The sequence below is a fragment of the Spodoptera frugiperda genome, chromosome 12 (assembly GCF_023101765.2).
Source record: "Spodoptera frugiperda isolate SF20-4 chromosome 12, AGI-APGP_CSIRO_Sfru_2.0, whole genome shotgun sequence".
NCBI lineage: Eukaryota > Metazoa > Arthropoda > Insecta > Lepidoptera > Noctuidae > Spodoptera > Spodoptera frugiperda.
The window spans coordinates 2,467,993-2,492,322 of NC_064223.1; the positions used below are offsets into that span (position 1 = coordinate 2,467,993).

Below are 24,330 nucleotides of genomic sequence, written 5' to 3' on the forward strand. Positions count from 1 at the left end.
GGGGATAAAAGGCGTGACGTTGCGTATATAAAATTTTAATACATATAAAGAGTACCCCATTTTGTTTCCAATTAAAACAAATAAAATTGTAATGCCATTAAGTTATACTATTACAAACAGCTTTCCATTAGCTTTTATCAATATACATATTTTTAGGAATAAAGTTAACCCATCATAGTTTTAGTTTTATTTTAGCGTTGTAGGTTAAAAACATTAGCACGGAATTTCCATGATGTTTCATGTTTTCATTTATAAAGCGGAAGAGTTAGTTTGTTTGAACGAAATAATTGTGTTTTTGAAATTGTAGGTATGTTTGGAAACGCACCCACGACACAGGAGAAAATCGCTCGTCATTGGTCGAGATTATTATTTGACAATTACAGCATAGTCTAGTTGAATAGAAAATCTTACCACTACTTAAGAAATCGATGATAAATCCACTAATACTTACTTTGCTCAACTCAGAAATTGAATTCTGATTATAACCCCAAGACTAACAAGCTAATCTTGGGACACATATCTACATAAACATCTATTATAATTTAAACTAGACACAGGTGTGTTCCTGACATTATAATCTACCCCAAAAGTTTTACATTTGCCAAGTTCTCAATGAAAATGCCACCTTCTGCTATGGAGACAGAATTGAATTTGCAGTGGAAAGCGGATGTAATTTGTTGAGAGAATAAGGTTGGAGATCTGACAGCCCTTTGAGTAGGTATGTTATGAGGGTCACATGAGTTACTTCTGTATTATCTTGCTACGTTTTACTACAGGGTTGTAGAAAAGTCGAAGTGGTTTGAAGGGAATTGGTACAAGAAGGTTTAGGTTTAGACTTCCTGGTTGTAATATATTAAAAAAATAAATAAACTGCTTACACAATTTTGTACAGTGAATCTTATTATAAAAAGAACGTTGCCTCACTCTACGGTTTTCTCCTGTGTAGTGGGTGCATTTACAAACATACAAGTTTACATACTAAGTAAACATACAAGTTCACGCAGACCTGAAACAATATTTGTGGATCACACAAAGATTTGCTTAGACCCGTTTCACACTGCACGGCGGTTTGTTACCCAGCTAGTGCGCAAAAACCATGCAGTCGTTGTAAAAAGTGTAATATTTTCGAATTTGAATATTAAGTTTTCAAGTTGCTTGAATTTTTATTTGATCGCAGGACTTGGAAGGTCTCCCGTGAAACTCAGTTTATGATAAAAACGTGTACCTATCTATTTCATTAGTAAGTAACTAATTTACAATGAGCAAACGTACACCCCCGTGACTAATAATATATTTATATGATGAATTTCACGAAAAATTGAGACTGAGTCACCAATTTTACATGTAACTAATAATATTTGCTTTAACCCACTCTTTTAGTGAATAAGTATTAGTTTACTGAATAGCCTCCATTTAGTTTTTCACTTTAGGGAATACCAAACATGATACTGTTTGTTTAGTCATTTCAGTCATACTAAAAATTAGTCACATGAGTTAATAACCCACCTTTAAAAGGGGTAGGCATTACGACACGTAATGCCGCTATACAATGTACACCCACTTTTCATCGTTTTTGTTATAAGTCACATGTAATCCCCATGTCAGCCTATTGCCATATACTGGACACAATTCTAGATTCCGTGCTACTACTGAGAAACGAAAAACCGAAAAAAGCCCAGTAATACTTTGCCCGACCCGGAAATCGAACCCGAGACCTCTCGGCAGTCGCACTTGCGACCACTTGACAAACGAGGCAATCAATCCTTAAAATCAATATAACTATGATATGGATCAAAGATACCGGTCAATTTAAACCCTATATTACAATAGTTGAGTGATTCAGTTTACAAATTTTGCACAACTTGGTTGGACCGAGCTCGGGTCCCTGGGGCACACCATTCAGTTTCATGTAAATCTAGAGATGTATATACTTGGTAACGTAATCCTATTAGTTTACGAATATTGATAAGTTGATTACGTGTTTGAAATTATAATCCCTATTTAATTCTGTGTTTCAGTAGACAGTATCAGTAGAATCAGTATTCGTATAGGCAAGTATAAGGAGTTAAAAGCTTAGTCTATAATTTTATTTATAAAGAGATGTTTGGCACTGGATCTTACTGGATTTTTGGCAAACGAAATGATGAAATCATCTGTGTATTAAACGTTAAACACCACGTAAGTCGCTAGTGAATGGAGTTAGAGGAGGATTTGCTTCCAACAGTTTTCTGATGGTAGTCAAGGGCTTAATACGAATCGGAAATTTTTGTTTAGTTATGTCGATAATAAAGAGAGTAAATATATAAACATTGTACTAGCTCAATAATGTGAGTTGAGTGATTACTGAACCTCTAACCAAATGCTACTTTTGCACTTGTCTACCGAGAGAGTATAAAACTCAATGTATAGGGATGATACTGACGAGTGTCATTTACGTCAATCAAATAGAATTTAGTTTTCTAGTCTACTAGTAGATAAGCGCTAAATGGCTTGAGGCTAGAGCTTCTGATTACGTATATAATTATCAAAGAGTCCGAATATTAGGAAGACTTATAACACAAATGATTAAAATTGGGTGTAGGACATTGTATAGCGGCATTACGTGCCGTAATGTGCACCTCTGCCTACCCCTTCGGGTATTCTGATTATCATCAACAACTCGTAATTACAGGTAACACAAACACGTACACTAATTCATAAAGACTAAGTTTTCTTTTTCTTCTCACATGTCTCTAATAAACTTATCGTCACGTAACTGTTTCAGTCCATTAAGCAGATTATGAGCTGCGATTACTAAGTTTATTACCAATGAATCAGTAATATTTCTACACGTAACGTCGAGACTTTCTGATAGAACTATATTTTTTTTCTTAAAGATGCCTTGGCTAGTCCCATTTTCAGACTTAGGTTTTAGTCAATAAAGTTTAAAATTGAATTTTGTATATTAAAATCCTAAATTCTATTTGTCATGTGGCAAAGCTCTAGGATTTGATAAAACTGTTTTTGATGGCTCGTGACTTTTATTAAGATTTATTAACAGTTTTTGTTTATTTCGCCGCTAGTCACCGGGGCCTTTTAGATCACTTTAGAAATATATTTTGCATACTAATAGAGAGATGTGACTATCTAATTTAGATAAATTAGACGCAAATCTTTTTCTAGATTTCCAATATCAAAAGAAACAGGGTATCTATACTTCGTTAGTCATCGTCAACCAGAATACGTTCACTGCTAAATAAAGTCCCTTGAAAGGAAATTTGCTATAATTATGCTGCTCAAACCTCCATGGCTAGTTTTAGGACATACTTAGGATAAAGCTATACCGAGCATAGCAACTGTAATTAGCAATTTAATTAATACCACACTAATGTTCGTGTGAAAGTTTGTTTCTTTGGATGTTTGTCTGTCAATCACGCTGAAACTACTTAACGGATTTTGATGAAATTTGGTATACTGACAGTGTATGAACATAAAAAAATAAAAATGTAATTTTTATAGCACGGTAACGCGAGTGAAGCCGTTAACAGAAGCTAGTATTACAGTAAAATGACGTGCATATGGAAGCTTCGCTGTATAAATAGCGTCAGCTTTTACTACCAATCAGGTGTAATGAATCTATTTGTGTTATTCATTGCTTTCCCTACTCAAGTAAAAAGGATTCATTAAGTAAATGCGTTTTATAAAAAAAGTTGTCATTCAGTAAATAGACGCACTGTGGCTTCGTTTATTTACTTTCATTGTCCCTGGTTGTGACAATGGGGTAGGTTGACATCATGGGTGCGGTAGGAAAACGAGTAGACGATTGTGATCTTTTTAGTAATACTTTATTAATGCATTGTTGTATAACTTTAAAATTGAACTCTACTTTTAAAGGATTTATGTATGTAGTAAGCAAATTGTTATTACCTTCCCACACTTCTGCCTACTCATAGCTCAGTTATTGTATTTACTAGAGGTGTATACCTCTACCGAGAAAGCAATTCTACATTGAAAGCTTGTATCTACGTAGGGTCCCTAGACAAATTATTGATGTCGTCTTCAGTATAAAATATATTGACAATCTCCATTACCAATAACATCAAAATATATATTTTTTTCAATGTTCACAGGTCAAATAAGCACTGTGGAGTCGGAGAAGTATCCTCATACGGTGCATCTCAAGAAAATAGTTTTAAAAGCTAATCATTTTCTGATATTAACCCGCAATAAATTGAAAACTCGAACAGCATCCATGTTGCGTTATTAACAAAGTTCAAGCAACTATCAGTACCTCAGTATCAAGTTACGCGGGAACATAAAGAGTGAATACTTTGTGGCCAAGACCCGCACATAAAGCGATCGCAAACTTCTACATTATAAACATGGACTAAAGATTTATATTTAAACTCTGTTAAGCAAAGAATTTTATCTTAATGAAAAGGTTGAACAGAATTTTATGAACTATAAAAGAAAGTGAATAAAGACATTTTGCGTGGGTATCTATGTAATAAATAAAGTTACTCATATTCAAAGTATGCTCAACAATAATTCAACTAAAGCTTAGATAATACCAAACAACAAGAAATATGACACAGCACAGGGTTCCGGCGAAACATTATCACCTTTTTTTCGCGTGTAAAAATGCTAAACCACGTAAGCGCCTGCATGCAAGATGAAGGCAATTTTTCACTCGCTGCCGTTATTGCGTTTTGCAATTTTTATCCGGCAGGCACTTCGCCGTTCTGAATAAAAAGGGTGAAAACAATGTAAATATTTCGGGATAATACACAACTCAGTGGTTTTCAGGCTTAAGTTGCGTGCTGAGTTGTAAATTCTAAGTTAGGAGCGAAGCTGTTTGAAACATTCCGTCGTAAACATTAGCTTATCACGCAACTTTGGACAAAGGAATGGGCGAAAGTATTTAGTGGATAAATCTTTTGCGATGTAGTGCTTTTTTGAATAACATTTTGTCGCCCTTTGTACCTTTGTGTCTGTTTGGGTAGGTTGAAGGACATTCGCCAATAGTTATTGATTTGATGGCAACAATACGTAATAACCTAGGGTTTGGCGCTCAGCTTTGAATTCCATCGCTCCGTTCCATAATAACCTTTTGTGCTGCTCGTTTATTATTTGAAAAATTGAAGCTTTTGATGTTCATACAATGGCCAGATTTGTAAGCGTCATGTTTTTATGCTGGATTTTTAAATACCTATAGGTACAAAGCAAGAGGTATTGATGGAACTCAATTTTGCAATAATTTATCCATAAACTCATTTTCTTTGTTTATATAAGATTTTCCAAATATTTTATTAGATACCTAAGTCAATGGAGACTTTAATTTGATATTATTTTTTGTATGTATGATTATAAGCCAGTAAACGAGCAGACGGATTACCTGATGGTAAGCAATCACCTACGCCCGAATCACCAGAGGCGTTACAAGTGCATTGCCGGCCTTTTGAGTGTTAGGAATTTAAGGGTTGTTGGGGAATCGGGGACTAGGAACATTGGGAAGGGACGTAATTGGCCTCCGGTAACATCACTAATACAACGAAACACAACACAAGCGTTGTTTCACGTCGATTTTGTGTAAGGCCGTGGTATCATTATTTTTTCTTTCTTTGTTTTTCTTTTTTGAAAAACTTTACCCCACACTAGGATTTTCTCCAGTGTCGTGGGTGCGTTTACAAACATACAAGTTCACATACACATGACACCCAGACCCGAAACAACAATTTGTGGATCACACAAAGAGTTGCTCCGTGCAGGAATCGAACCAGCTACACGTTACGCAGCAGCCGGTTGCCCAGCCACCGCACCAACCGTGCAGTCAAATCATTGCCATCGAGCCGGCACATTTGTGTCGAAGCATGGCTCTCCCACAATTAAAATGTACCTAAAAAAACTCTCATAATTTTTACTTCTAAACAACTGACCCAATTGTAACAAGAGATGGATTGTAAGCCTGACCCTCCATATGGTGTCCTCGGGTATTTTATACCACTCATAAATAATAACAACGGGTCACTGCAGTAATACATCCGTCCACTTGGACCCCGGGGTCGTTTGGACCATGACGCTCAAAGTGATGGCGTTCGTCTTATGGCTATATTTTACGTGTAATTCACGGGTTGCTTTTAAACAGATTATTTTTTAATGGTCGGATTTATTTGTTATAGAAGAATTAATTAAAAGTAGACCTCGAAATAAGGACTGACCAAAATTATTGTTTTAATTTTTACAATTTCACTTAGTAAAATAATAGACAAAGGCATGTAGAATATTATTTATGTTCTATCTATTAACGTGGATCTGTATAAAAGGTTTCCTAAAGTAAGTACATAGGAGCTGAATTTTAAACATAATAAGTATTCTGCCTTTGACCAGACCTGTCAATAAAAAAATAGTAGAAAGTAAAAGTGCGAACATTTTCTGCGGAGCATATCCCCTTTAATAACTTAATACGAGTGACTATTAGTTGAATATCCTAGCTATTGAAATATCTGTCTAGACTCTTACTGTATACCACATGGCGACACTAGGTGTCATACGAAATTGTATTTTATTAACTGTATGCTTGATATTAAAGTTGCTGGTTGCACTGTTATCGTTGAATTTTCAATGAAAATTGAATTGTAATTTGATGGAGGATAAGCAAAAGGTTTAGTGAAATCCATTCACAAATAATATGGAAACAGATAATAATGCAGTGGGAATAAAGCAGTGATATCTAATATTACTAATAGGACAAGTCTTTTATCAGTATGTTGGAGAGTCCATGCAGTTTACAAGAATATATTGAAACGGAAAGGTACAATAGAATTTACCGCGGTGGCTGGGCACACGGTTGCCCAGCCACCGCGCCAATCAAGCAGCCGATCATCCAATGACTTCATGGAGTATCAGACTCTAACTGACTAAAAACGACCCCATTCCTACCCCCGCTTCGAACTGCAACCGACCTAGACATCGAGATCAATATAGCCAGAACACTAACTACACAAAATACCAGAAAAAATTTCACAGAAAATTAATATTCACCATTCGAAATATAAGAAAAGGCGTCTTAAAACAATTGTCCCCGCCACCATTCCATTTGGACGAATGAAAGAAATAAATAAAGAGTATAAATCCGTCTGATTAGTTTTTGTAGAGCCAAGGTCAAGAATCTTAGAGATGGTGACGTCACACTTTCCTCTTGAGGAAAAATTCTCATGTTTACTATATAAGTAAACGCTTTGAGCTTAAAGATGTGTCAAATAAAAGCGTTTATTTGTTGTAATAAAGATCGATAGTTTGATCAAAATGTAATGTATTGTTTTGCTGTAGGAGGAAAATGTAGACGTCATGACAAAACAGTGTTTTTGAAGAAATGGAAACAGTCAGAGAAAGTTCCTTGAAATTAGTCTCTCTGAAATGTCCAGGTGTCTATCTATTATTTTGCTATGCCATAGATTAAGTAATCACGCCACTAGAACCACATAATTTCTTTCCCAAAACGCTGCAAACAGCAAAACATGGCACACAGCAAGGACACGTTATTTACGAACAGACCATTAATTGGTCTTGAACAGAATTTTTGAAGAAATGAAAACAGTCAGTGAAAATTCCTTGATATTTGTCTCTCTAAAATGTCCAGATACCTATTATTTTACTATGCTATAGAATAAGTAATTACGCCACTAGAACCACACAATTTCTTTCTCAAACGCTACAAACAGCAAATTATCGTAGCAAGGACATGCCATTTACGAAAAGACCATTAATTAATTGGTGTTGATGATAGATTAATAGTCCTGCCTCCTCTACAAAAAAGGGATTTGCCATAATCTTCACACATTTTGGGAAGCGCAGATTATCCTCACAACAACCCCAAATTAATTTATATTAACATTTCTATTTCTGTTTGACATAAATTCAGCATAATTTCTGTCATATTTGACTTCCACAAACGCATTTAAAACCAAACTAGGAACTAATTGCATACAAATTCAACAAGAACTCTGCCAGGATTTGGTAGAATATTAAACCACTGAAACATTTTAAGCAAATTATGAAATGTAGTGCAAAAACAGGGTAAAGTCGAGCTTAGTGAAGCCCACATAGCGTTATCATATAAGTATATGTACTTGTTGCATGTACAAAGTTTCAGTTTGCTCCGTTTCAGTACATTCAGTCGTGTTTGGAAGTCCGAAGCGCACGGACGCGTCGTGTCGTCCGTCGGTCCCCGGTTCGGGAATACGGCTATATTTTATCTATGCTCGCTATTTGAATGAGCGACCAAAAAAAAGTTGGTGTCTATAAAAGTTTTCTTTTTTGACAGTTTGATTGACAGTGATTTTTTTTTCGTGTTTTTTAAATTTAGAACTTGGTTTTTTGAAACTGTGTAATCTGTGTGTTAAAACTTTTTTGCAATTTCATAAATTAGTTTTTGATTAATTTAACTTGGTATATTGATTTAAAAAAATATAAATCTTGTAAATTAAATGTGTATATTATGTGTAAAATATTAAATAAGTTTAGTATAAAAATGGAAACTGTGTAATTTTAACTTTTTAAATATACGTATGAAGTGATTGAGTGACACTTCAGAGGAATCCTGAAAATTATTGAAGATTAACGGGTAAATACTTGATATAATTTGATATTTAAGATATAACTTGGATTGTCTCATTTTTATGTAAGAACAATTTTTGTGCGTAATCAGTCAGATCAAAAGTTAATACTTTTGACTACTATTTGACAATTTGAATATTTCTTGATTCCAAATAATTTTGGATTATATTTTGACTTTTAAACTTTATACCTTTTAGTCTAGTGCCTTTAGTGCCAAGCTAGGGCAGATCTAGCTTACTGTGGATTCAAGTTCCACTCGTGTCATTTGATTATTCCAAAACGAATCTACCTGTTTCTTATTTATTATTGAGTTAAACTGCTTAAAATGGAGTCCCTTTTTTTTGGATTTTTTACCCATAACGTTTGTCTGTAAGGTGTCTTATACCCTGAAATGCCCTCTGGGGTACTCCGACACTATTTTGGTGTGAACCTTGAACAATGCTAAAATCTTTATAAATATCTTACGCCTTAAAATCGGATTGCACTATTATCCAGATTTTATACCTATGTTTCGAAATTATTAATAGTCTCATTTGTCGATTTGTCACTAGTGTGACTACGGAGTAAATGGTCTCGGATTCAACTTCTATGTTGGACAAAGTATCATCGTGGTATTTTGTGGTTATCGAAAATTTATTAATTTTCAGCCTCACTGCATGGGACTTATAACATACATGACTGGTAAAAATGGTAACCCCTTGTACCGCTTCCCCTGTCTACCCCTGTGGGAATTAAAAAATATGGGTTATACTGTGTCAAATATTTATTTAATATTCAGTAAAAAAACGTAGTAATTTTATACAAACACGGATATATAATGATAATGTTTGCCTTATCGTTATAATTTAATACTTCTTACAGATAACCAAATCCCTCCTAGGGTATTTTAGGCTATCGATCGTATTCTGTATATCCTATTTTTAAGGTAATTATTATTATTTCATCATTGCTTTTTTTGAGGGGGAAAATCATCCATTGACTTGAGTGAAGCGAGAGGGAGTGTCAAACTCTCGCTGACTAAAAACCACTCTGTTCCTCTCACTCCGGCTTTTCGAGGAGGAGCCGGAGTCCCGGTATACCCAGTAGTCCACGGCTCTGGACTCTTTTATTATGGTATTTTCTTGTGTTCTTAGTCTGTAAAGAGGAGGCGAATTTTTTTATAAATGAGTCTTATGCTTACCCAAAACGGAAAATGCTGAACAGATCTTGATTTTATGAATTTAATTTAAATAACTAGTTTTAAGTACTTCTTGGGTGTTTTCAACACTGGTACTATTAAATACTATATTATGGAATTTTGAATTGCATTTTGTTCAGTATTCCTATAGAGATTTCCGATGTTATAAATATGTGTTCAAACCACTGCCTTTTCTTTGGAAAACATACAGAAAAACCCACATTATTTGGTTTTTTAAGGCAAAAAATGTGTGGTATCAATAAAGAAAACAAACTACCAAGCAAGCCAACGTCGGTTCAAAATTAACGACCCAATTAAAAACCACGTATTTTTTGCAGAAGTCTGCTAAAACATCGGTTCCATTGTTTTTCCTTCATATTGTCGAGGGTGCTTCGTCCAAGGTCACTTTGAGGACTAATTCCGAGGAGATTCTTAGCCAAGGTCATTAATTTTTATTGTCTTACGAAGGACTGGAGATCAGCAGTTTCCATTTGAGGTCACATATTTTTGACCTTAGAGAGCTTCGACCCTAAATATTGAATGGAACTAAATTGATTGCTGACTTTGTATTGAATTTAATGGACTATAAAAAGGTAGAATGTAGTGAAAAGATTTCATTTTTTTTTCAGTAATAATGTTAGAATGTAGGTGAAAGATTGTGGGCATTTTTTAATAGATTTAGGTGGGCTAAAAATAAAGTGGGAGGTTATTGCTAGTGTTCTTAATTGCGTGGGAGTTTATTAATGGACGTTGATTTATAGTTCTAGGTGACCTTATAATTTTTATACGTGACTAGCTGACTTGATACTTCGTTCCGCCTCAAACATTTTTTCCTGGACTTACACAAATAACTGAAGATCAAAATTTGCAAAATCGGTCGAGCTGTTCTCGAGTTTTAGCTGGACTAACGAACAGCAATTGATTTTTATATACAGAGATTTTAATCTAGTATAGAGTTATTAAAATCCAGGACCGTATTCAAGTGTTATCGTTAGAATCCTTTATACTTAAAAAACAGCAGTTATGGAAAATAGGGATGATGTCGGGGTATGAAAATTAAAAATGTATTTATTCCGTCAGTTTGGTAATGAAAAAATATTAGACACGTACTTTTTATTTTGTCATATAAGATAACAATACTTAGTTAAAACGAATCAAAGTTTAGGAGGGGGAGCACATACGTAATTTCTCCGTATAATTGAAAATTAAATCTTTGACTTTAGTTTTAAAAGCTTGATGAGAATGATGAACCTAGTAAGCACGATCTAATTAAACATTTTGGCGTAACGAAATCAGTAGATACTAAGTACGTAGATTGACTTTGAGATTGATTGTCAGTATAATTTAGTCTTTCATTTAATATTTAATAAAATTATCCATAATTTTCATTAAGTATGGAAAAATTCAAAGGGCCTTAATCTAAATGTTTTATTCACAAGTACGTTTTATCATAAAATCGCCATTAATATTTATCAGTTTTTGCTTTACAGTGGAACATATTCATAAATATCTAAACTGTTTGTTATGATTCTGATTTGGATATTGATTAATTGTAATCTGCTGCTTTTTATGGTATTGTGTTATTTTTGGTACTGACTAAATTATATCTAAGCTAATGTACATAGCGTTCAGTGTGTTAATATTGCAGTATTTATAAAATTGTAGCCTTCATTACACAATCGATGTTCGTCAACACATTTTTATTGAAACCTACTTAGAGCCAAAGGCAATCTCTAGAATTTCGTCGCATTTTATAGGTACACTATTTTTGTAGAGAACAATTGAAAATACTACTACTAAAAGTATTTAGTAGTAAAAGAAAAAGTAGTAACTTTTTCAGGGGGGAAATTACTTTTCTAGCTTAGGGTGAAGCGAGAGGGAGGGTCAGAGTCACTGTCTAAAATTCACCCCGTTCCTATTATCCTGCTCATCAAACCGGAGCCCCGGTAACCCGCTAGGCAGTTCGCAGCTTAGGAATCAAATCAACTGATACTATTCATCTCATTAAACACAGAACTGCAAATAAGTAATTACCGTTTAACAGAAAACAGATAAGTCATTCACTCGAATATTTCCGAATCGGTCCGGTTACAAGACAATAGGTGCTCTGTGTAATCAAATATCTACCGTCGGAAACGGTCCGTTGGGGATCGGATCCGATTTCAGGCACCGGCCGTTCCACGTGGGAGTAAGTTAAAACATTGATTTTGTGGGTAGTTTGAGTTCTATACTCAATTCAGATAAGACTATTTAGTACACAATGGCCTCTTGGGCCTGTACCTGCTATTGTGCTTCTGGACATTGTTTGTCTAGTTAAATATGTATAGATGGAATATGTTAAGACCTTATTAGAGTGTACTAGGGTTTCTTCGCAGGTTTGTCTGTCTGAAATATTATGGAGAGATTCTGAACAGTTTTTTCATTCAACGGTTTTTTGCTTAACAACAATCATGGATTACCGTATGTGTTTGCAACTTAAATTACCACTTCATGGCATCTATTTTCTTTAGAAGACTTGAAGGAAAATTAGTTGCAGGAATTGAATTCAATTTTGGAAAAAAAGTTAAAAAAAAGATGACGATAGAATTACGCATTGGTAGAAGTGTATCATATTCCGGAAGAAACATACTTTGAAGGTGATAAAATAAATTTTGGTGAATAACAAAGATTTTGCAGATGTTTTATCGATATTTTTTCCTGTACGTTTTTGACAGAGTAGTATTTGTATTATATCCATTTGATTGATTATCATTTTACTGATAATAATCTTTCTGATTATCATTTCACTGATTGTGTGTCTTCTCCACACACAGGACCTAAAATACGGAATAACTAAAAGTATCTTACAATAGAAATTGCTGTTGTAGGGAATATAGGGTAAAGTTACCTAAGATTAGTGGGATCCTGCGACCAGGTGAGGTGATCGTGGCTGGAGGGCTTTCCGCTCAACAGTTGTTCGTTGGGATATATTATTCATGTTTATTCGCATGTAAACTGCACATGTGCGATGTTGCTTTTGTGTCGTTGATCCTCTACGCGCGTTCATCAGACTTCTGTCATTTGTCATGTGTCGTTAAAACTTCAATGTGTGTAGTAAAAAATAATGCATCTACTTATCTACTTCTTAATCTTCAAAAATGTACTGAAACTATTACGTAGTAGTTACATAATAAGCTGGTAATGGAATAGTACAGGAGTTTGCATGTGCTCATTAAAACCATGTCACTACTGCACAAGTAAAGTAAAATATTGTTCTTGCATACATTAGGCACACGCCTTGTTTTCTAGTTCAGGAGTCGATGTGGGGAAATTCCAATGCATTGAATGAGCTTTAATAAGATACGTTTATTTTTTTTCTTTTGTATATATTTGCATCTGAAGATAATAATATCTTGAAAGCGTTGCTTCATGTTTGTTATTGTCTTGAGTCCAAAGTTTATTAATTTCATTGTACGTTTTAATTTATACACTACAAATCCAAACATTTATTATGACCTTGCTTATGCCCGTGGCTTCGCTCGCGTTTCAGACCACAATCTATACCTGTTTCAAATTTCATTCCGATCCTTTCAGCCGTTTTGACGTGATTGAGTAACAAACATACACACAATTTCACAAACTTTCGTATTTATAATATTAGTAAGATTACAACTAGTCAGAATCTTTCAAAACCTTATTGAATCCAATTTAAATCATCCGGATTCGTAGCAATTGACGTTCCATTGTCTCTTCCTACACATGGAAGACAGGCGTTAGGTTATATACGTACGTATGTAAATCACCAAAAACCCAGTTCCACAGCAAACAAAACCCACTTATTACAACACTAAACCCCGAAACTTCAATTATCCATAAACCTACAATTCCAATTACACCCAGTCACACTGGGTTTGTAATTATGCCGAATGTGTGTCACCCCTGCCTACCCATTACGTCCATAGTGCTGATACACATCTTTACGATGGGGGTAAAAAATGACTCCCAACCTGTTAATTGCTGTGCTCTACTTAGTTAGCTTTGGATTCCGAGCTTACCTTTGTTACAAAGGGGTTTATAATGTACCTGGTAACACTATAAGGGTGCTTTTCCAACAGTGATGTGCTATGCTACGTTGCTGTGGATGCGTTTGGCTTTTACCAATTTTCATTGGTACACTAAGCTATGTTCTTATATGGAAAGATGCGTGCGTGATGGCTTTACTACTATCAATACATCGCATAGTCGACCTGCGCATCTTACTAAGATAATAATTTTGACTTTCACTTTAACTGTCTATCGAATCTTCAAAAATATAATCAGGCTTATCAAATTATTCGTTATTTGTTAATTTTGAAATGGAAAGATATCTAATATATAAAGTAGTAATAATATAGTCAGTCTTTGTTTATACATGGCACTGTTTTATACGTAACTCAAAATTTTTGGGGCAGATTTATTATTTGCTATTATATTTTTACAAAAGGTTATTAACCCTTTAACAAGTCAAGTAATACAATATACGTACTGAAAACATTGAAACATTTTCTCTTTTAAATTAATTATTATATTTTGCGGTACACGTAACGTAACTACATGACAAGACATTCAACTAATTTCAAGCCATGCTAGAGACTCATATTTATGATCAGCATTCCGCGATGCAGACACGCGACTGTCGCGGGGTGACTGTCGCGTTATATGAATATGAGCCTCTAGCATGGCTTGAAACTAGTCGAGTTCCTCGTCAAACAGTTACGTGAGTAAGCAGATAATATAATAATTAATTTAGTATGTCTCACGAAAGTTATAATATAACTAGCAAACCCGGCAAACTCCGTTTCGCCACCGATGATTTTCCCTGAATCTTCTTTGTTATAAACCTCACGGAGCCCGAGACCTTTCCAACGAATGCATAACCGAGGAAATCGGTACTTGCGTTCTGGAGTTATAGCTTCAGGAAGGAAAACCTGACTTATTTTTATATTATAGATTATTTTCCCTTCTATTTATAAAAGTATTGTACTATAGGTACTTGAAGGGATTATCATAGCAACAGGCAATCTTGCCAGTAAACATGTTTTAATACCGGAAACTTGAGATTTATCGTTACCATCTGCCGAGTTTCAATTGTTGACCGACTTTGTTTCGGAAAGGTGATGTCATCTATTTTCTTATCTATAAACTATATCGTTCAATATTTTCTCACCCTCTATTACATACTCTTTAAGCTTAAAAATAATTTTGTGACCATCATATACGTATGTACTCTTATTGGCAATAAATGTTTTGACTTTGACTACATGGGACTTTGTATTGCACAGTGGCATTACATGTCGTAATGTGCACTTCTGCCTACTCCTTCGGGGATAAAAAGGCGTGACGGTACGTTCAATATTTTTTATTTATTTTTTCTAAACAAGTGACACTCGCAGTACAATTTATGAGTTCTTTAATGCTACACAATCAGGTCTTAACAACGCAATATTTCGAAAGATTATTATACAAATATTCTGCTTTCATCATTTAATTTTGGAACTTTAATTATACAAAGAGCCATGATTGAATCTATTCTAAGTTTTAACACAATTTATTTATGTGTAGATACGAAAATATTTTTTCTTAGTTAAATTGATTTTTGTCACGTTTTACGATGTATAGCATTTATGATAGATAACAATAGATAAATGTCGTAAAATCTATCTGGTTAATGAGTTTTGTTAGCGTAGACAAAATGAATGTTTTATTATTATTTTCAGTACAATTTTGCGCCACGAGCTTTATTGGTATTTCCCAAACATCTGGGGGCACGGCAGTGCCCCCGCCAAGTCGAGCAAAAAAAAAGCGGCACGGCCGTACCATCCTTTTCTCGAAGCAATTCGGGCCTTTTTCGACCCCCTATAATTCGGTTGTGGATAAAGCAAGAAACCTGAATCTTCAGTAACTAACCCGGCATTGTATAAACACGGAATATTTAAAATTTCAGTCAATTTGAACCAGTAGTTTAAGAATGACAACTTGTTAAAGTTTCTAAATTTTGTCACTCACTGACTCACCGATCATCAAAAGTCCAAGGCACTTCTAGCAGACTTAGAAGCTTCATATTTGGAATACATATTATAGAGTTTAGTGTCTTAATCATGGGAAAACTTAAATATTTTGTAATTTCGGTCCAGTTTTCCAAATACACCAACTGCATCAATAACTTTGTAATCCCATATAAATATATGGGATTACAAAGTTATTTATGCAGTTGGTGGTTGGTGGTGGTTATAAATTTAATAGGTGTAGATAGGTACCTACCATATGAGGCAAAGCTTACGTGACACTTTCGAGAGTTACAAGTCTGGGCGGTTTACATCTCATTAATGTCGACTTTGGAAGTATTAAAGCGCAGGAATCATCAATTTGTGAATACAACAGATTAAGAAGTATTATACTTGGACATCGCATGAAAACAAAATTAATATTACAATATTATATTAGATTCTTTAGTCTCTCGCGCCTCACGCGATTGAAACTCTCGTTCCTGTTGGTCGCTGGCCCGTCGTGCTGTGTAGTGTGATACATACTAATAATCAAATCAAGCGATGTCCAAGTCGATCTATTTGTTTAAAACGTTAAATATTTTTAATATTGGCATGATAATAACTTATGTAATAACTTAAGACAGAAGGTCCTTCAAGTAGACACTAAATAGATTAACCGACTTGGTATTACATGGATCTCACAACTTTTTACGGTAGAAAGACTGAGCTGCGAGACTTGGGTTTTTTACAGGATGTTTTTGATGGGATTTGTTTTCTCAAAGTTTATTTTGGTCTCAAATGAAGAAAAGTAATAATTTCCTTATACACCGCGCTTTTCCAAGAAACAATGCACTGCTTGCCAGTGCTTGACGACTGGGCTTCTCCCAGTTATGCAGTGCATGTGCCTTTAGACTTAAGTCATTCTGTCTCCTGCATTAAATTCACTGAGAGAAGTAGAAACTAACGTTTTCTTTTTCTTCTCCTCTAATAATATCTTCTGATTAATTTCGTTGCGGGATCCAAGACAGTCATTCATGTCCCTGGGATGCGCCGGACTTCAGTGTTCCGGTGTTTTCATGGTTGTGTCTACTGTAGATCCTGGCTTACAGGAGTTGCAGCAGTGTGGGTGGATGTGGAGGGCTTGTCCCTAAAAAAAAGAGACCGTACACAAAACAATACATACATTTAAAGAAAATTAACCAATGAACTTGTATTATTACTAATCGCCTTGTAATCTTAGGTTTATTTATTTATATCACAAAATCTATCAGTTTTATCAGATAGCAATATAACACATAAGCCAGGCAATTCTTTATATCGCATTACCTAATCGCTTTGGCACGTCAATGTAATATATACATGATTGCACATGAAGCTATACATTACCAGTATAAACTGACTGTCAAATGTGTGGAAACGTCATCCAAAGCGAGGTCATGATAAACTGGTTAGTATCTTATAATTATTAAACAATACTAATGCCCGTCTGTCTGTCATTGGCGTATCTTTGACTGAGATTAATTCGTTTTCAGTTTTTCTTTTGTCTTAACCTTATATTTAGAATTCTAAGAATTTTAGACATTCTATGTCTGAAAGTAAATGTTTGTGTAGATAGGTATTTCCAATTCTATGTGCATTTTGGTCTTATTTCTTTTGATTTTTTACTAGATTCACAATAAAAAATAAAATGACCTATCTTGAGGGCTGTAGTAATGGTCGACTTAATTGTTACTTTGATCGTTAACCTTTATCTTAAGTATTGTTTTGTTGCTAAGTAAAACATAGGTAAAGGTCACTTCACTAGATACACATTAAAATGATATATTACTGGGCGAATCCGGAACAAGTAATATCTATCTACCATGTTTGAATAGTTTTGTAAGTTCCTTAAATTGGCGAGATAAGCACCATTTTGAAAATAAAATGCTGGTTTTGATTTAATGTGTTGTGGCAACTTTATAAAATCTATATAAGTTTTTAAACTGAATTGACCATGTTTATTCATGTCTATGAATTTCCGATATATCGGCAATGTTGCAAGTTCATATCAACTCAACTCATAGACATAAATAAACATGGTACATATCCCGTCTCAAGTTCTAATGATATTATTAAATCTTACTTATTTTTTTTTTTAGATAATCTTAAACTAAATCTGCAAGAGATATCATCAACATTATGAAACTAGGTAAAATATTCATTACAAATGAACACAGTTTTCAATAAAAACATTAACACTAAAAATATTACGGCAACACTGCAGTGGTACAGTCATCGCTCAAAGAATGCAAATGAACTAAAAATAAAAACACAACGCACATTCTTATTTACGAACATTATGAAATTATGTTTGTTTACAGATTCTTTATTGAGAGAGTATTTAAACTATTTACCTATAAATAGTACACTTTGTTTATACTTGTTTAACGTATGATGTAAATAATATAGTAACTGGTATCTCACCTTACGTAAGTATAGTAATTAACGTTGATTTATATTTGTTTGTGGTATAAGCCGGTAAACGAGCAGACGGATCACCTGTTGTTAAGCAATCGCCGTCGCCCATGGACACCCGAAACACCAGAGGCGTTACAAGTGCGTTACCGGCCTTTTGGGGGTTAGATATTTAAGGGTTGTTGGGGAATCGGATTGGGAAGATTGGAAAGGGGGGTAATTGGGCCTCCGGTAACCTCACTCACATAACGCAGGCGTTGTTTCACGTCGGTATTCTGTGAGGCCGTGGTATCACTCCGGTCTAGCCATTCGTGCCAAATCATGGCTTTCCCACACTTACTTCTCTCACTTTACAATCTTTAAATTACGTACAGTTAGAAACGTTAGGAAATAAATTTTCTTTTTACATGTTGATAGAGTACGTCCGTCTATAAATCGTACGGTAATGTTTTGTTTGTAAATCATAGTCAGGGTTGTATGGTAAGACTTGTAGTGATTTCGTTTTACTTTTTATACTGATGAACATTAGACCTTGTCGATCTCGTTTTAAAATACTTTTGAGTTTGACATTGAAAATTCTGCTTCTGATCCAAGGATCGAATGATATTTTAGTTCGTGATCTCCTTTTATTTTGAAATAACACTGGTATTGTAATGTGATTGCACGGTTGGCGTGGTGACTGGGCAACCGACTGCCGCGCAACGTGTAGCGGGTTCGATTCCCGCACGGAGTACTCTTTGTGTGATACACAAATTGTTTTTTCGGTTCTAGATATCATGTGCATGTGAAATCGTATGTTTGTAAACGAACCCACGAGACAGGAGAAAATCCTACTGTGTGGCAAAGTTTAAAAAACATTTCAGATACATACCAATGTGTATCTGAATCATAACCTATTTTTGGTTAAGTATACTAGTATATTACTTTTTAACTACACTGACTGTACCTAGTTTCCCAGACGCCCATTAAATGAGTCAGCCAGTTTACCTAGTGGATCATAAACGGTTAGATCTGTTTGATATCTCTCAACACTGCTAGCGACTCGACCATGACTAACTACAACTGAAATAGATTACCAGATATCTGTAAATCTCATTTAGAAATTCTAGATCTCCTATTTATTAACTTTGAAGGCCACTTCGGCGTTTAGTATGAGCTTAAGTAAAAACGGCTTTTGAATAGAGTAGATGACTAATTTTTATTGTATGTTCGTCTTGCATATTATTTGAAAATATTAGACACGTAGGTATTTTTTTATTTTCTTTTACAAAAACAAAATATACTTTCGATTTGAAATATTGTGTGAAGTCACTTCTAAGCAAATTTACTAATTTTATACGGAAACATTACATATTTGCTCTCACTCCTAAACTGTGATTCGTTTTATCTAAGTATTGTTATCTTATATGACGAAATAAAAAAACATACGTTTGTAATATTTTTTATTAATAGATTTTTAACTTTCATTCGTCATTATCATCCTTATTGTGATACGACCTTTAACAGGCCGTGCCATATAAAAAATAAAACAAAAAACACGTGTGTAGGTAAAAGGGCATAAGTATAACAAATTCAAATAATCTGTCATCGGATACGGTACAGGAGGTATTTACTTGTCATTCAATCATGCCGCGATACATCAATCTCCCTCCGCTGTAAGCCTATTCATTCAGGAGATATATGTGTAAGCCTTCCTTACATATACAAACATTACGGTTTTATTAAATAAACCCGTTGAAACATTACATTACGTTACGTTTGGTTGTGTTTTCTCCTTTCTTCTGTTGTGGGTTTTTTGTTTACAAACTGCATTCAAATTACTACTATGTGCAAGGAAAATACTAGATTTACTTACAAAATGCATTTTTGAGGGGGAAAATCATCCAATGACCGGCCGTCCGATCTAAGGCCGGCAACGCGCTTGTGACTCCTCTGGTGTTGCGGGTGTCCATGGGCGGCGCTGAACGCTTACCATCAGGTGACCCATCTAATTGTTTGCACCCTATTCCATAAAAAATACTTCTACCGCCTGCCTCCTTTCAGACTGTCATCCAGTGACTGAAAACTACTCTGTTTCTACTCCTGCTTTGAGCTGGAGCCCCGGTAACCAGTTAAGTTGTCTACTGTAGATAATAAAATTTTTGTTCAAGCCTACACTGCTTACTTAGTGCAAGTACCTACCATTTGTAAAACATACTGTACTATAATACTTTTTGACAATAAACTGATTTCTTATTGTTTATTTATTGTGGCAGGAAATTGAAGACGGCCAGGCAAGGCCTCTAACCTATAAAAACATGACACTTGTGTTGCAGGAATTCTCTATTTGTTGTGTAACAATTTCGATGAAAGATTTATTTTGAATAAATAATATGATGTATTTTTTGTATTCTGAATATTGCTTTTCATTTTATTTGGAAAATTGAGTCACAGCTTTTACTCTGGATGACATGGACATTTGTCATTCAATAAAAGAAAATTAATGTCGTTGAAAAATACAGACGAAATACATCCGCAATAAAAAACAATTTACAATTTATTTGACTAACTGTATTTTATTTTAACAAATAAAAACTACAAGCTTCTCGCATATGAACTGAAAAATAGAGAATAGGCTAGATTCCTACTAGTCAAATTCAAAACTTTTTTCGAAAGGTCAAAAACGATATTTTCTATGAACTTTGTATAAAATATTCTATTATGACGTCATCAGATTTTAACGTCAAATAGCAGACTTATTTCTAGAAATTTAACTAGAAAAAATCAAAAATAAATAGTTCATCTTTATGAACGAGAGTGTGATTATTTTTGAATATTTTATTTTATTGAAAAATTGTGTTTTGTATAGGTACAACTTCTGCAACTATCAGTTGTATCTACAACCTTTGACAACCAAAAAGTCAAAAGACCTTGAACAACACTATATACTATCTCAACTCACCTCCAAAACCAAATTAATCACCAAATACTACAGACAACGAGCACAACCCAACCTCTCCCCAGGGAAATATGACGTCATATAATTCAGCCCTGTATCCCCGCAGATACAGCGACATCTGTACGAACGAGCCTCTAGCGTGACATCGCAATGACACGTCTGACACGCTGTAATTATTCAGTGTCGTATGATGTCTCAATCGTGACTGACCCCGTTCGTAACAGCACTGACGTCACGTGACGCGGCGGTTGGAAATTTGGCGGCCATTTTGAAAACTGGGGTTTTGGTTTTATGTTCATTTAATGGGTTTTGAGTTGATGATTTGAGATTATGCTAAGGGTAGATTAGGTGTTTTCACGTTTGTGATTGTTTTATTCAGAGCCATTTACTCGTATCTACAGATACACAATGAAAAGCTGAAAATTGAGCACAATGACGCGCTTTCAGAGGCTTTCGTCCAGCAATGGACTAAAACCCGGAGCTGTCGACTGCCTAGGGTTACCTGGGCTCCGGCTCGAAAAGCAGGAGTAGTAACGGGGTGGTTTTTAGTCAGTAAGAGTCTGACACTCCCTCTCGCCTCGACCAAGGCGGGAGAAGTTATTGAATGATTTTCCCGGCTCAAAAAAAAAAAAATGCGAACTAAAAGGCTGGCTGAAATGATGATAAATGATTAGGTATGAATTCATAATAACGTTGTGTTTACGACGACGCAGTATGGTAACAAGGACTATTATTATTCCTATTGAGATGCATAGAATATGATCCTGGAAGCGAGTATTGTATGTAGATACTATATACCTAATTAGTAAGTGTTTCATTAGTATTAATACCTACTGTAAGCGGATTAGTGTGGCGGTATTCATTATATTATACATACATTAATCATATCGAGATCAAATATCTATTCGATCACGATATGATCACCAAAGATGTGCTATGTAGCTATGCTACGAAGATATAATAGCTAAGCTGTGAAACTATGTGACCGTTTCCACTGATACTAAGCTATGTAGCTATGCGAAGAAGACCCGCATCTCGAGTATGTGAAGTATCAAAAGTAGTGAAGCACATCACATCGCATCTTTCCATATAAAAAACATAGCTTAACTGAGTTCGTTTCCACCAGTGCTAAGCTATGTGTACCAATAAATATGATTAGTGGAAACTAAACGCTTTCACAGCAACATAGCATAATACATTTCTGGTGAAAAAGCACACTTAGAGAGGCATGTCAAGATAGAATAGCGATGCTTTTACAAAACACGAAGCAAGAGACAGTCTTAACTACATGTTAAAATCATTTTAATATAACCAGAGAGAGATTTGTTATTTAATTGATGGGAAGCCTCAAACAAGCCCTCCTGTTACTTCGACTTCGCATAATTTACATTTAATGTAAAATAAACATAACAAACAATAATACTGTATATAACGATAAATAATACATTCATAAATATTCACAGCGTCTGAGAGACAGTGAATGGAATTCAGTCAATTGATAAACACGCTGACATCGGTGAAAACAAAGGAGTGTTTATGAAAGGGGTTGTATTTATAAAGGCTTTACTACACTGCCTGAATAACAAAACTTTATTTCTTTCTCTTTCTTTCTTTGAACAATTTTGGAATTTCTTTTGATTGTGCACATACAAAATAGTTTTCTTGGTAAGACATAGTGAGAAAACTCGGGCTTATAATTTCTAATTATAAGTTTGAAATCGCCAACCCCCATTCAGCAAGCGTGGCGATTAATGCTCAAACCTTCTCGTTGTTAGAAGCTGCCTTTAGCCATCGCCGTTAATCACTTATAGGCTGTTGATGTTCATGATGATGTGGAAAATCAATTGCAAATACGAAACAAACTTGCTTAAAGTAGGTGTAGAATGTATATACATTTCTCATCCTTCGAAGAAGCGACCCACAGACTCCCAATGAAATGGTATCAAAACAATATGGCCATTACCTGCCCTATATGTATAGGTATATAACTCTTTACTTAACTACACGATATACAATAAGAGGCTCGAATTCTCAGTATTTGTAAACGCCATCTTGTTTTTCTTTCCAACTATATTCCTGGCCGTCTTTAGGGTTTGTTTTTTCAGTAAAAACACTTTGATTAAATATTCGATCTGTTGTTTACTTGCCCCGTTAGATAGAACTTAATGTACAGAATATTCGAGAAGTATTTATTGTATTGTGTGAGATAGATGTTTCTGTTGTGTTTGTAGATTTGCGTTACCTAACTTTTTATGAGTAAGCAGAAGTAAGCAAGAGAAAATACTGAAATTTATTATATGCGAAAGAGGTTGATATTTTTGCTATAATGCATACATGGAAAACAGTTGCATTTATACATTAAACAGTTATCCTCCATACAGAAAATTTCAAAAATGGAAAACAGCGAAGTTTAATTCGATCTAAAAATCTAATCCTATGACAGCTACATACCTTTCTATTTAACTATGCAGTTTTAAATGTACAGTCGAAGTGTACAGTTTAAAATTGCCTACCCGCATTGAGCAAGCGTGGTGATTAATGCTCAAACGTTCTCTGTGTGAGAAGAGGCCTTTGGTCAGCAGTGGCCACTTATAGGCTGTAATTTTAACTGAATTGAATCAAGAATGGACAAAACTGTACAGTTAAAACTGCACAGTTAAATAAGACCACTTGCCACTGGAAGAGTCACGCTCACAATAGTAACGATCTAAAAATCAGGTCAAAAGTATCCTAACTATGATAAAAGCTACAAGTCATTAATAAAAAATACGAAACACTATCTTTGTTTTAAAGTGCTTTCTTTGACGACGCGACGTGACGAGAACTGAAAAACAAACTCAATCACAAAACTTGTAAAGAAATACATTATTTATATTCACACTGTCTAAAAAGTAGAGTAACTCTAAAATCTAATAGTAAAAGTTTTTAAGCTTCTTGTTATTTTTTTTTATAACGTCACGCCTTTTATCCCCGAAGAGGTAGGCAGAGGTGCACATAATGCCAATGTACACCCACATTTCACAATTATTGCCATATACCGGGTACATTTTCAGACTCCGTGCTACTACTGAGAAATTTTCGAAAAACCGAAAAAAGCCCAGTGATGCTTCGCCCGACCCGGGAATCGAATCCGAGACCCCTTGCCTGGCAGTCGCACTTGC

The 24,330-nt window shown here is 34.8% G+C and overlaps 2 protein-coding genes across 4 annotated transcripts in view; one reads left to right on the forward strand and one right to left on the reverse strand.

Annotated features, from left to right (window-relative positions):
• Window positions 1–24,330, reverse strand: part of LOC118263056 (seminal metalloprotease 1-like) — a 418,985-nt gene that overhangs the window by 198,410 nt on the left and 196,245 nt on the right. The gene's annotated exons all lie outside the window — the stretch shown is intronic.
• LOC118262805 (beta-arrestin-1) overlaps window positions 8,154–24,330 on the forward strand; it is a 102,995-nt gene continuing 86,818 nt past the window's right edge. Inside the window, exon 1 of one of the 2 annotated variants that reach the window (XM_035574414.2) lies at window positions 8,154–8,602. The gene's annotated coding sequence lies outside the window, so the exon portion shown is untranslated. The remainder of the gene's footprint in view (window positions 8,603–24,330) is intronic. The other variant, XM_050697565.1, reaches the window with a different exon arrangement.